Source organism: Motacilla alba, chromosome 3 (genome assembly GCF_015832195.1).
Source record: "Motacilla alba alba isolate MOTALB_02 chromosome 3, Motacilla_alba_V1.0_pri, whole genome shotgun sequence".
Lineage (NCBI taxonomy): Eukaryota > Metazoa > Chordata > Aves > Passeriformes > Motacillidae > Motacilla > Motacilla alba.
Genome location: NC_052018.1, coordinates 60,435,452 through 60,451,211, shown reverse-complemented (window position 1 = coordinate 60,451,211; position 15,760 = coordinate 60,435,452). Strand labels below are relative to the sequence as shown.

General features: G+C 39.2%; 1 protein-coding gene across 9 annotated transcripts in view; it reads right to left on the bottom strand.

The window, feature by feature from the left end:
- ARID1B (AT-rich interaction domain 1B) overlaps window positions 1–15,760 on the bottom strand; it is a 326,580-nt gene that overhangs the window by 245,511 nt on the left and 65,309 nt on the right. The window lies entirely within an intron of this gene.

Sequence of the window (15,760 nt, the reverse complement as noted above, 5' to 3'; positions counted from 1 at the left end):
AAACAGACTTTGAAACAGAAATACCTTTTGTCTTCTTTTTTTTATTTTTTTTTTTGAGCTATCAGGTGCTAATTTCTACTTAATGTTTTGCCCACAATCCTCAGGTTTTTACTGTTTGTAGTTAAGCCTTACACAAAAGTCTTGGGGTTTGGCAGGATTTTGGTTTTGTCAAGTTCAATCTCTCTTAGTCTTCTACCCCCTACTAAGATATACTTTTTTAAAAAATAACAAAATAACAACAAAACAAAATAATGTGTAACACACCAGTTGGAACATGAATCATGTACTGAGAACCTGCACACACTGAGAATTTACGTTAAAATCAAAACCAAGTCAATTACAGTGTCAGAGAAATTTTCTGCATTGATTTAGTCTGTAAGCCTTGTATCAACAGACACTGGCATTTTCTCGAGGTATTTGAAAGAGCACACTTGGACTCCTGATATCCAATGGACTCCTGATACCATGCCCAGATTTCCCTGATTTTAGGTACCCATGTTTTTCCCCAAACTCTGGAATTTAGCATCATTTCAGATGCAGCACACAATTTCTCCATTCTAGAATGGACCTCCCATTGGTCCTGCACATCCCTGCCCTAAGCAAGTGTCTCAAATACCTGAGCATATCCAAAATGCTCTGATCTCTAAACTGTTCCCACTGAGTTTCTCATACAACGATAAATCTGTTTATTCAACAAGCAAACACATATCTGTTCTACCTCAAGTTAATTTACTGCATTCATTCAACAGTACTTGCTAGGCAATAATAATAATAATAATAATAATAATAATAATAATAATAATAATAATAATAATAATAATAATAAATTTAAACACCTGCTTAGGCTGTTTTTATTATCACAATTTGATCTGCTCCTATTACTTCTGCCAGAAGTTGGTAGTCCTACCTCTTGGTTACTCCTAAGGTCAGCAGCGTAACCCCACTCCTGCACTTGCTCTCTTTGCCTTCACTTCCATTTCCTCTCCCATCATTTCACAAGCAGTTGAATGTTTCCATGTGACCAAAGCAACCCTTTCTGACAAATACCCTCTCCCCGATGATGCATAAATGGGGCCTTTGTAATGCAAACTAAAAAGGGTGTGTTGGAATATCATCAGGCAAACAGACAGCTGGAGTCTGGGATCTGACAGAAGACCACATGGGGATTTGCCCATCATCTGCAAAGGTCACAGAGCCTGGACTGGTTCCTACGAAATGCTGAGGAGAAACCTATGTTGTGGTCCATCTGGGTTCCAGGTACACTGGGAAGAAAAGAAAAGATGTCCAGACAGCAAAATATTGGCTGCTAGAAAAAAAAGGAAAAAAAAAGAGAACTTGAATGCCCAATTGACTGGATGGTAACAAAGCAAATTATCAGATGCATGAGCAACCAGAATATTTCTAGAATAAAGATACTTGCACGGGAGAGCTGGAGTTCACCTGAACACAGGAGCCAGGTCACTGGCACATAAAGCGCAAGAAAATGAAATTTTAAAATGAAGAAGGGGTTTAAAAGAACATATGGTTAAAAAGTGTGGTATTGCTATGTCAAATGAAGACATAGAGATTCTGGTACATCAAGTGAAGATGCTGAGAAGAATCAAAGAAAGAAAAATGGACATGCAGTGACTGCAGAGGAAGTAGAGTGGCAATAGGAAATTCTAACAATACATGGACTTCTACACAAAGAGGGGTGGACTGGATCACTTGAACATCAAATTGCAAACAAAAGCACTAATAGTGGTCATATAAGAAATACAGTAAAAAGGAAAAAATTTGTGGGGCGACTAGTAGGCATCATCCTAGGATACAAATTCAGGGAGAAGACAGCTAATAACAAAGTAACATTATATGCTACATAGCATTTAAAAACTAATCTAACTAAAACTCCACCTCACCACGCAGCAGAGGTCTGGAGCTTGGTCAGACAAAGAAGATTGAGTGCTGGAACCACCATGCATGGCTGGACCACAACAACGCTGACAGCAGCACACTAGCAAGATCAGCAAAAGGCATGCCACAAGATTGATTAGGGGGAGATTTCAACTCCCCCCAGACAGACTGAGTAAGCAGACTACAAAGCTGAGACCAAAGTATCAGATAATTCTCAAAGGTTGAAACTGCTGCTTAAGGAACCTGCACGAGAAGCCACTGCTTTTGGCTCAGTCCAGAGCAGCAAGAATCATCTACTACTGCATCCTGCAGCTGCAGAACCACTGTGCATCACTGACCACAAAGGAGTTAAATTGAGCATCCCTACAGGAACAATCAAACCCAAGGAATCTACTTCTGTCGTGCTTAGCTTCAAAAAGTATAACTACACAAAAATGACAAAGCTTGTTAAAAGGAGTCTCAGACAGCTATGAGAAATAAAATCTGACTGGCAGCATCAAAGCTGTTTAACAATAACCACATGGAAAGCACAGAAACAATATTCACCACCCATTCAGAAAGATTTGATAAGAGCAAAGGGACACCAGCAAGGCTCACTGCAGCCTTCCAGAGGCAAAAAGGCATCCCCTTCAATAAGCCAGCGCCAGGTCCAAATGAGGAAAACAGAAAAGACTGTAAACTCTGGCACTTCAAATGTAATAAGACAGGACTGTAAGAACTGTTGGAACAGCTAGAAAAGGGAATCAAGTGAGTAATGATTCATTTCTTCAAACACATCAGAAGTAGGAGGTCTGCCAGAGTCTGAAGTGACAAATGATGATGAAGGTATAAGGGGAGATACAGAGAGCACAACGCCATCACAGAGAAGCTTAATGAAATCTTTGGCTCTGGTGTGCACTGTGGAAAAATCTTGGGGTGTTCCCATGCTGGAGTCCTTTGTGAAGAACTTGATAAATGTCTCTGAATCTGACAGGACTTTTCATGGAATAAAATGACAAATGAACAGTCAGAAGTGGCTTGGGACCATAAAGTATCACTCCAGAGGTCTAATCAAATTCAAAAAGCTGAATTACTAATGACCATATACAGCCTCTAAATTGGCGCTGCCTTGGTAGGTGAGAATTGCAGTATGGCTCAAAAAGAAAAGTCAGAAATTTGAGTAATTTAAGACTACATAACACTGATGACTATTCTGGACAAATCAGGACAGAGAAAAATGAAGATGAGATTTAAGAAACATCAACACAGCAAAAGAAAATCCCTCTCTACTGACTTTTTGGACTTACTAGGAAGGGTCAAACAAAAAGATTCAGGGAAATGCAGCAAGAATCATCATAGGTATAGAACAGTTTCCATAAAAAGCATCTGTAACCCTTTGAGGATGGAAAATACACCAAGAAGTAGGAACATGATGGAAAACTACAAAAGCATCTTGTCCAACAACAATTAGGATGCATTCAATAGCAGAAGCAAACTTCAAAACAAGAGGGAAACAGGTTTTCTAGTCACAGAGGTAGCAGATGTTTAGAACTCCTTGCCAAATTGATGTTTTGAAAGCTGAAAGTTTATGTGGGCTCAAGCAAAGACTGGACAAGTTCACAAAAGAGACATCCTCTGAGGGTTACCAAATTTATAGAGCCACATCTGGCTCAGGAAGTCCCTGAAGTGAAAATAGCTGGAGGCTTGAAGAGTACTGGGGAAAGTACCACATGCTTGCTTTGTTCTGACTCTCCTCCAGGCATCCAATTAAAGCCTCTACTGGAGGCAGGATATATGGGGCTGCATGAACCTTGATCTGCCCCGATAAAGCCACGACTATGTTCTCACCTCTTTGCAGAAGACAGTCCCCAGAGAAGACAATGAAACTTTGGTCTGCAAGATACTTAGTAACAAGTGCAAGCAACCTGAAGAGGCAGTAACACCTTGACTGCCAAAGCTCTGAGACTGCTCCATTCTCTTAAATATTTCCCTAAGCAATCTGCTTTCAGACACTGGTTTAAGAATGGGTACCAGGCTCTTCTTCTGATATTATATATTAGTTGCTAATCTTAGAATTTTCCTCCATATCCTCCCAATTCAAACTGTTTTAAAAAAACAACCAAACACCACCACCTAAATACAGCAATAGTCATAATGCTACATGTATGTCTGGATGCTGCTCTCTTCAGTGCAGAGACTCATCACCACTGCCTCTATTTAAATAAATTACAAACAACAACATGCAAATGAATCCACCTGCTTTACTGATGGGGATCACAAGATGCTGCTTATGGACAAATGTTTATTAAACAGCATACAAAAAAAAGATTAATTAAAATCTCCCCAGAACAAAACAAATCTAAAGCCAATTACTTACAATGCTTGGAGTGAATGACCCAAGCATCCTCTTTCCTCATAGAGGAAACCCTCCCTCCCCTTCTCCCTTACACACAAATTTTTTGTGGCCACACAATGCAGGAGATGAAATTTGGTGAATTTCATCATGCCTGTGGTAGTGCAGATGTTCTGGGGACAGATGAAGAGAGAAGAGACCTGAGTCTGAATCTATTTCTAGGGAAGCACAGAAACTGTAATAGTTGCCTTGGACTACTATCTGACTTGCACAGTATAAATAGCATTATTTTGGGAGAAGTATGACTGATCATAACTGATTACTCCACTCTGAACACAAACAGAGAAAGGATGAGAATAGAAGGAACAAAATTGGCAGCCAATGTGAAGAGATGGGGCAAATCCAATTAAACCTATAACTTAGCCCATTATCTTTAATTCTTGTTTGAATAAGAGATTTGGTGGCAGGCATTCTTTTCCCAGGTAATACCTTGATAGAAATGGAAGTTTTAAGCAATTTTTTCAGGTGCAATCCATGACTGATGTAAAAGAAGAAGGATCATTAGACAGCATTAGAGTCATTATAATAATTTTTAAAATTAAAATGTAACAGAATTAGTGTGTTAGCATAGGTACACTAACAATACTAGCAATATGCAGCTACTGCCCTTTTACACCATCCTGATGGCTAAATCCAGTCAATAATGGAAGAAGCTTTACACAGCCCCTATCACAAAAAGCTCTGTGCAGTCGCTCCGAGATCCACCTGAACACATCAGGTACCATGACATGCTCACTACAGGGGAAGAGCCCTGGCTACATCCTTGCTTCTCCCTGAAATCTATTGGGTGTCCAAAAAGTGAGGCACGGTATTGGCTATCGATTACGCTGGATGATACCGGTAAAAGGCAACAACACAATCTGGAAGCTGTGGACCACAGTGTCATGGTACAAAAATCTGGGGGGAAAGAGGTCTGTCTGGCCTGATCAGCATTAAGCCCGGTTTACAGAGAGAAGAAAAACTGAACCTCAGGGGCAGGGGTGCTACTCAGAAGAAAGGATGGCACTACATGGTTCTACAGTGGCACTACAGTGGCCAACTTTGCTGAGGAACAGTGAGACAGAATATTGTGAAACAAGTACCATCCTGAGCAATATAATCATCAGTAACATTCCACTTTCTTAACACCTGTAACACTGTAATTACATAGAAATTAGAAATATAAAATGTATAGTGAAGGGCATTCTCAGAAAAATAAAACCCTACCACCTGGTACTTTACTCTAGGAGTAAAACAGCGCATTCCTTCAGTTAATGAAAGGTTAAAGTATTTAATTCTAATTACTTTAATTGTACAGTGATCAATTCAGTTATAACTATAAAGGAAGATGTCACTCAGTTACTATCCAACCTTCAAATGAAACACTTGTGATTCCTGAAACAACTTCTGCTTCAGTTTTAGATTTCCAAAGTCAGACCTCTGCCAAACCCTAAGTATTTTCCTCCAAATATTCAAACCATGCACTTCTCCATACTTTGCAATAGAAAACTGTAACAGGAAACTAACTCCTTGACTTTCACACACTTTACAAAAAGGTCTGGTTCATATCAAGAACTTTCAAATTCACATAAGCCCAGGTCTTCATCTGTATGTTCAGCTGAATTAGAGAAAGAAGAAAAATATAATATGCTTATACAGCATAAGGAAATCCTCTGGCACACGTTCAATAGAATATTCTGTCACAGTTAGGGCAGCACGGTCTCCTGTCTCAAATCAACGTGTTCAACCCCAGCATGCTTGTGCACACAGCCTTAATGCAGGCTAAAAATCCTTCTCACTGAATGACAAAAAAGAAAAAATCTAAAAGGAAACCAGGTAGAAAGTTGGGTGTTAATGTCAAGGCTGTTAATCAGAGGTAGATCTAAAATCCTGATGCTACGGCATTTTATTCATACATTCTATAAATTCTATTACTTCTTATCACTTAGCTTTGACCTTTTGACAATACATTGGTCACAATGTTCACCTGTGTTACTGTCTCTCCTACACTGCTTGCCTTTACACTGAAGTATGAACTTAAACATCCTATTAAGAGCCTTTAAAATATAGGCCTGATACTGGTCCACCCTGTGACCCAGAGCAAGGAAGCAAAAGCATAAAAAGCATGTTTCTGTGTCACAGAACAATAATCCCCATTCCAGAACTTGCAAGGTAGTGGATTTTGCAGAGTCATTAAATGCATGCCTATGTTGAAGACTGCAGTGCAGCACACAGATCTGCAAACTAGCTCAGACACTGGCAGGAGCCTACACCAAAAGCTGTGCTCAGCTAATTTGCCGTGCTCCACAGAAGGGTGAATTAGGTCAAAGGGAGATCCACACTCTTGTAGCCAGACTGCTTCTTGTACACAAGCCAGTTCATTAAAAAAGGTAGCTCAACCATCTTCACAAGACGCTGCAGTCTGCAATGCAGTCATACCCAGTACTACAGAAAGGACAGGACTCACACATGCCCGCAATCCCCTTTTCCCCAGGAAGAACACAGCAGCACAATTACACCACTTGTCAGTGACACGTATATGGCATCACATATGTACCTGTCATAAGGTGCTCCCTTTTACTGTAGCTTAAATCAAAGCAACATGAGCTAACCAATTATTAATACAGGCAATTTTCCTCTCCTAAAAAAGCCCCAAACCAACCTACCGAAAAAAAAAAAAGTGTAGAATACCTAAGATTACATGATTAAGGAACTCTCCAGTCAGAAAATACAGATGCTAAAGTTCCAAAAGCAACATTAACTGAGCCGTGTTACACATATATAGCACCTTCTCTTTCTGATTTATGTTGTCAAAGGCATTTCATAAAACACAGAGGATGTGAAATGTGGCTTAGTTACTGTGGCTGCTAGAATCTTATCATTTATGTTTTCTGACTTCTTAGCTGTGCAACCTTCACATCTTATTAACATAGTTTTTTGCATAGATTGTAGTATGGAATAGTACTTATGTTTTATGTATTGACATATTTTTGATGTACTGAGATTTTGAATAAGTTTGCTATTCTTCATGATGAGAGCCAAATAAATAAAGACTACTGCCACAAAATAGTCAATCATTTATACGGAAAAGCAATATCTCTCCTTCCAAAAAAGAACACTTTGATTCCCCTGTCAGAAATTGATGAAAACTACCTCAGCTGTAAATGCTAAATCTATGCCAATATCACAACCACCTCCCACTCCCACTTTCCCCTAAAAACAACAAACAAACAAACAAAAACAAAAAATTTGCATGTTTCAGATGAGCTAAAATTAGTTTCAAGGGAGAGGTAAACAGCTGAGTCTAGAAACAAAAGGAAGAAATTTTTCCTACAATAGTGTTGATTTGCACAGTGCATTACAGCTTGAACTAATGCAACATTTGGTCCATTCTGCAAGTTAAGGGATGAAAATATGCTAATTTCCAGTAAGAGATTTCCACATTGCTGTGTCTATGCTCTCAGACCGACACTATAGAGAAAACTAAAAATTTGCAACAGAATTGTTTTTGGAAATGCTATTTTGATACACTGCACTACAAATAGAGAGAAATCATAGTGCCTACACACACACACACACTCACACAGTCTCAAGTGATGAGTCAGGTAAGATATCTATTCTTATACTCTGCCTCCCTTCCTTTTTTAAAAAAAAGTAATCAAAAGAATTAAAAGGAATCATGTAATCTGCTTAAGTAATAGATTTGCACTTTACAAACCAACAGAAGGAAAAGCACATCACAACTGTCACAAACTGATCTCTGGTGATTCTGATGATTGCAGCTTCAGTAAAAAACTTGTAGCAAACCTCATGTCATGCTGTGTGAGTAGCATGAAATTCACCTATGAAATGCCAGAAAAATGCAAAAGCCTATATTTAAATGATTTTTAATCATATAACAAGTAATTTATTACAGGGCACTTCTTGAGCATCCATGAATGGAATAAACAGTGATCTTTGATCCCCAAATCCTCTAGTTGCCATTTATTTTCCAGGAAATTTGTAACGATTTTGACCACTATTTCTTAAATGGTGATTAAAATAAAATATGGTTTAAAAAATACAGAGAAATACATTTCTTCAGACAAATTCTGCAATGCCATTCAAATCTTCTAAAGCAGGGAGCACAAATGAGAGGTATGGGTTGAGTTTGAATAGCAGGTAATCCAGCTGCATGAATAATCCTCCAATTTTATGCCTTTATACACAGAGAGACCCCTAACACTTAACTAGAGACTGAAAAATCCCTCAGTAAAATAGCTTTCACTCTACATTTCTTCTGGCACATAGTCTTGGTAGGAGGAAAAATTGCAAACATTCTTTAATCTCAGCAGTAAGAAAAGGCAGAATGTGCACACACCCTGTTTATCATTGCTTCCCTGGCATCTTGCACACCCTTGAGTTTTCTTTATTTCTTCCAGTCTTTCGAGAGAAAAGGGTGCTTTTTAATTAATTCATGTTCTCCTCCAAAGATATCAATCTTGATGAATACTGTCTTTAGCATTCCTAAACTAAATGGCTTTCAGAACTAAATCATTTGAGATCATTCAGAGCTCTTCACCGTATCTCTTAAAACAGCAGGAGAAGAATATAAAAGATCTTCCTCAGGGAGCAACGCCATGCACTCTTAAGCAAGCTAAGCCTTTCTCTTCTTTCCATCTAAACTTGTCCAGATCCACACAGGGCTTCACAGACCCTTACAGTGCACACCCTCTTTCCCTGACAGCTGCTCTTCTTCCTTCACTGCTATCCTGCACCTATGGAGGAACAACCTCAGGCACCAATATATGGTGGAGGCCACCCAGCTGGAAAACAACTTGGCAGAGAAGGACCTGAAGGTCCTGGTGGACACCAAGTTGAACATGAGCCAGCAATGTGCCCTTCCCACAAAGAGAGCTAATGGTATCCTGGGCTGCATTACACAAAGTACTGACAGCAGGTCCGGAGGGGTGCTTCCACTCTACTCTGGAGGACTGTGTCCAGCTCTGGGCTCCCCAGTACAAGAGAGACATATTGGAGAGAGTTCAACAAAGGGCCACAAAGATGATTGAGGGGCTCATGCATCTGTGCTATGAGGAAGGGTAAGAAAGCTGGGACCATTCAGCTTGGAGAAGAGAGGGCTCCAGGGAGGCCGAGTAGCAGCCTGCCAGTACATAAAGGGACTCTAAAAGACAGCTGCAGATGGCTTTTGTACAACAGCATGTAGTGACAGGACAACAGGGCATGGCTTCAAACTGAAAGAAGGGAGGTTCAGATTAGTTATTAGGAAGGAATTCTTTACTGTGAGGATGGTGAAGCACAGGAACAGGTTGCCCAGGGAAGTTGAGGAAGATGTGCTTCCACATCCCTGGAAGTGCTGAATGGAACTTTGAGCAACCTGGTCTAGTGGAGCAGTGCCCCTGCCCATGGCAGGGTGGTTGAAATTTGATGATCTTTAAAGTCCCTCCTGACCCAGACCATTGTATGACTCTATACTCCAGTTGAGTAGTGTCTTAGTACAAAGTTATCTGAAAAGGGGTGCACCAAATTTCTGGTCCTTAACAGAGAACCTCTCTGGTTTTAGCCCAGACACCTTTGACAAAGGCACCATTTTTGAGTTAACCCCCACAAACAGAAGACCAGCAAGTCATCTGTTCTGGTCCTTCACTGTGTTACAGGATATCACTCTTTTAATCAACAAAAACTTGCAACGACAGAACAGATTTACAGCTCTTTGTGTTCCCATTATGGATTTGAATCCCCAAGTAGTGTCCACAGCACAGGAGGTTGGTCAACACACCAAGAAAAAGGATGACCTCCCATATCTATCATTTAGGTTCAGCAATATCTGTGATAAATCTAGTCATTTCTACAGTCCAAATTCTTCTAGTTTTTTTCTGGAAGAAGATCAAAATCAAACTTTTCATCTGACACCAAAAATTCCCTACAGCAAGGAATCCTGAGGCAAAGAGAATGACTGGCTGAACTAACGGTAAGAAAGTTTGATTACATCTCTACCCATCCAGGATAATTTATTATCCTGCAGCATAGCATTAACTGCACAAGATCAGATCCCATTCCTGTGGCACAGTTCTTCAATATTCTTTTGAAGGTACTTATGCTGGCTTAGAAAAACAAGAAATACAGAGCTACTCCTATCAGAAACCCTTCTTCTTTAGATGAATTTGACCAAAGTGCACCACCAATAAAACCAAAACCAACCAACCAAAACAATTTTTAAAAAAGGAAGAATGTAAATCTTTGATTGGCTTTTCTTGGCTTTTCTTTCCTTTTTCCTACTGGGAACAGATAAAAACCAAATCAGCCTCTTAAATAGAAGTACTTACATAACAACTGTGATTTCAAATATTCCTGCAAGTATTTTTAAAAGAAAACTTTCAAATCATTCCTTGTAGATGCAGAGTTCAGATATTTGATTTATTCCATTTCTATTATTTAATTTGACCTATTACTTAGCACTGGAAAACATCAAAAGAACCCTGACAGAAACATCAAAGACATCTATCTTATAAATTCATAGCTGAAACCATATAGCACATCATAATTTAAAAAATAATTACAGTTTTATTATACTCAAAATAAGATGATTATTGTAAATTATTCCTCATATCAGTTACCACAAGTAAGTTTTAGAAACATCTGCTAAATGTAAGTATCTGGATACAGTTAATCCAATTCATGTAACATTATACTCAAAATGGAACAGAAAAACAAACGAGAACCTTTAAAGTCCTAACATCACTTATCAAAAATTATCTGTTTTGCTTAATTGAAAATTGGCAACTTAAAAACCTGTGAATAATCAACCACCAAATTCATACACTCATTCCACAAAACTACTAGATTTTTTTTTAATTAATACTGCAACTAAATTTAACTCCAATATTGTACTCCATCTGTAAATGTTCATAATACCTGCTACTCTTTCAAAGCATCTGAGCCTCTCCAGTATATCCATGCATGGCTCCTTCCTTTCTGGAAAGCTCAAGCCCCCCTGCCCCCAAGTGTGGTTGTTTTGGGCTATTATCCTGAACACCTATTTTGTTTAAACATTCACAAAACAGATTCTTACACTCACAAGAAAATGCTTCCTTTTCATTTATGTCCAGACTGAAGTAATATCTATCTGTACACAAAATTAACACACAAGTGTATAATTGTAGTTTTATGCTCAAGTGCCCCAATTATGCACTTTGAAACACTTTAAAGGATCCATCAGGAACATTCAATACCTCCAAACTGTAAAGTCTTGAGGAGTGTCTTTTGACAAGACAGCTGCATTATGGAGAAATCTTTCAGCTAAAAACAAAGAAAGCAATCAGCTTTGGGGGTTTTTCCCTCCAGGATACTCTGGCTGTAAAGAACGGTGGGGCCTATCTGGTGCAGTGCATTTTGACACAACCAAGACACAAGCAGGAAACAGAATAGCTTGTTTTGCTTTTGTGTAATATGTCCCAGGTAAGCACAAAAGGCCCAGCCTCCAGATTGTTTGAAAAGGTTATTAAGGAAAGGTGATCAAGAATGTTTGAAACAGACAAGTGAGGACCCTACACCTTCCTCACTTCAGCCCCAAGTCAACTGCAACTCCACACACACGCTTGGTGAACATTCATCCTCCGCCTTCTCACTTCTTACAAAATACTTTTAAGAAGCAGTTTGTTCAAAAGGGGAGTGCAGGAGGTGACTGTCAACAGTTTTTTGTTACAAAAATAAATTTCTCTGCACATGTGGTGAAGAAGGGAAATCTATGTTAGCCCATCTGACTTTGCACTGAAATGGGTTACAGGTGCTCACACAATGCATTACTCTCTTTCACACAGACTGGTGATAAAGTTGCCGTATCTTTCGTGTTATAGTTTATGACAACCACTGGTGGAAACCAGGAATGCTAAAAACAGCGTAAGAAGAAGGTAGATAATTCATTACACCAAAAACATACTGAGAAAAGGGATTCAGGCTGACTCAAAGATGGTTAAGTAGTGAGGCCATGTTAGCAAAGGTTTTCCTCAGTAAAACCAAGACACAGTAACTTACACTGAGAAAATGCAATCCTCTGTGCAACTCATATGGGATTTAGCATCAGGTGTCAGGGACATGCAGTCGCTGTTTGTTGACCATCAGCAAAGAGATAAGATGAGCCTATTTGTGAGCTCAAAGAGTGATCACGGGTACTAGGCAGAGTGAGACCAAATTCCAGTTGTTGTTGCAGTTCTTTAGCAGGGCCAATAGAATGCTATGTTCTTCCAAGGGTGATGGAAAAACCATGTTTTCAGGAAGTTGCCATTCAAAGCTGTTCTAGAAAAAACATGCCATGCAGAAATGCTTCCAAGCTACTCATCCAATGCACTGTGTGGGTTCCTGTCTCACAGTGCCCACCTCTGCAGGCTGAGGAGCTGTGGAAAGAAGAGGTCTCCTGACAGCAGGCACCATGAAAGGCACCGTGTGGGATGATGACGTTTTGGATAATGCTCCAGAGGCAAAAGCACCAAGACAATTGGTCTACAGCTGCAAGCCCATCTGTCTGCTGCCACAGAAGCCCCATTTCTTCACCCAACCTGTCAGCTCTCCCTGACCCTCTACCAAGGGTTCTGCCACACTCAAATAGCAGAAAGACAATGGGCAGCCTTCTGCTGCCTCAGCACACCAAAACAATTCAGCATGGCCAGATGAACCCAGCAGTGACAAGAAGGAAGTGGCACTGCAGGTACCAGCTGGGTTGGCTTTGGCTGCTGTTGGAAGTGCAGATTGTTTGGTTTTCGGTTTCCGTGGCTCTCCTCATCTCATGAATCCAAACGTGTAGTTCTCACTTTCCAAAAAAGCACCCCATGTGCAAAGTAACAACTTCCATCTCTCCACGCAGAGCCCTGCTAAGGGAGAGGTGTAATGAGAAAGCTGCTGCACTACCAAGTGAAGCTACAAAAGAAGCCTCTCCTTGACTTTCAGGGAGGACACTGGCTTTTCACATCTCCTCAAACTCAAGACACTCAAATTTTGCCATAAAATTTAATCCGCTTTAAGCAGAAAATAATTCATTGCTGCTCTTACCTAGAATGACATCCAAAGGAAAGTAGTGATACAGGGAGGGGGACATACAAACAATTCTCTCTCTCTTCCTTACAGGAAGCAAAAACACAACGCATTTCAAGGACATTCTCACCATGAAAGTATGTTGCAAGTGGGTAATGCCCATTTAGATTAGTTCTTGAATATTATTAGAGGAAAGATCACTTATCTATATTGGTAGCTAGGTATTTTAACCTCCTGTTTGGTTTGGCAAATCTTCCTCTGAGTACCAGTTGTACTTTAGTGGCTACAGCGCTGTTCAGGCATGAGCTTCTATGATTAAACTAAGCTTCTGATTTTGTAGTTGCATAACTATTTAAAATATTTCAAACAATAGGTCAATATTTCTCAGAAGCTGCATATACCTTCTAGAGCACAGAGTTCACACATCCTGGAGAACAGGCTTTTTAATTTTAAAACCAGGTATTTTCATTACTTAATTGGCTCTGAAGTATAGAATTTTTTTTATATAGTATAAAACTAGGGAGAAAAGCTTAGGAAGCAGCACTGTCTGCTTTGGAGGGAGTACTTACCCATCTGCCCTTCTGGCCAGAGGTTTAATAGATTTCTATTTTTATAAAGGACATAAGGGGAGGGGGTGGCTCCATCAGTTTCCTACAGAAACCCAGCTGCCAAACTGGATGTGCCAAAGGGGAATTTTAGGGAATTTTAAAGAGATAACCTCTGCTGAGACTGCAATGTCAGCTTTGTAACCTCATGACTGGAACATGTGCAGTGAATGCTGGATTGAAAAAGCTGTGCTATGGGAGTTAGAAGAAAGAAAAGGAGAAAACAGGAACAGCACGAACTGGGATTATTACTTTGTGATGAGAAGAGGACTGGAGCTAAAAAACACTCTTAGTTCACTGTGAAAAAAAATACATCTATAGAGTAAGCGCACTTTGATTTGAGTATTTATTGATAACCTTTGTGCACTTTCCTTCTCCCAGCCCTAATATGGTCTCTGCATTTTATGCTGATTCTGTTGTTCCATTTAGCAGGTCACTTGCAGCATATTTTAAACAACACACGGACCCAAACTGACCTCTGGTTTAAATGCTCAGCACAGAAATTGCGGGGTAGGGGTTGAGCAGGGAAGAGGAATGGGAGAAGAACAGGAGCACTGCCAATTAAAGGCAAACAATAAATAATTTTTTAAAAAATTAAATAATTGGTGCTTTTTCAATCTAGTCCTTCAGCTTCTACACAGCTTTTCTTGCATGTTGAGACAAAACTAAAGTAAATCCCCTTACTTCAAATTATTAAATTGTTTTTAAAATTTATTTTACAGGAAATATATAAAGAACTATAAATAGTTCTTTACAAGAAATAGATAAAGAACGTACTGCTATTTACTGACTGAGATCAGAATGTTTGAAGAAATTTAGTATGCTAAATAAGCTGTAAAACATTTGTGATTCTAAACTAAGATCACCATTCAAAACAGTAAGGACAGCCAAAAAACCCACACAAATAGAGTAGCCACAAATACCTTCAAAGGTCTATACATATCTATTATCAAATCTTACTTTAGGATTAAAAAGGTGAAATTAGTGATTTGCACTCAGACAAGTATATTTCTATACTAAATTACAGAAAGGGAAGACTCTTATGGGTAGGACCCCGTAAAAAAAACACTTCTGATGTCCACCAGTTTTCTTCTGCTCTTCACATATAGCAGTGTGCTTGCAGAAGCATCCCTTTTACTACATTTAAAATAGATGAGAAAAGATGATGTCATCACATTTCACCTAGAAGAGAAGCAGTAATAAATACCCTTTTGCAGTGAAAGCAGGAATGCTTTATGATAAAATATAACAGCTCTTTAAAAAGAAACATTTCAAAGTAACAGGAATGTTAGAAAGGTAAAATAAATTAATAGCCTATGTTGTTAAAAACTATCTACAAATCTTTCTAATCCAATTCTCTCAACAGCTTCGATATGTGGTGAATGTCATTAAACTATCAATCTAAGAGAAAAATCTGTCTTCAAGCTTGAAGATATATATCCCATTTAGCCTAATATTTGGGAGGTTTAGAAAATATTTTTTTCACATTTTGGGTTAGTGATGGGGTTTGGGGAGTGTTGCTTTCTTTCCTTTTAAGGGAAACTGTCAACTGAGAACCCTTAAAAAACCAGCTACAACATCACACCATAAGGCATACGCTAATATATGCTATCTTTAACTAAATGTTAGTTTGTTTCACTAGTGTTTGTTCTTCTTTCTGGGCAGCACTTCATTGAGGATCTGCTCCCTTGAGGAAACATAAGCTGCTTCAGTGCAGGGTATCTCAACATCTCTGCAGAAGAAAAGGCATGTAATCAAATAATTAGCAACCAGTGTAACCATTCTGTGCATTAGAAACAAAAACCTAGACAAGCACCTCTCTTTAAAAACACTGCCTCCTCTGTTGCCTCTAACTGATCTGAAA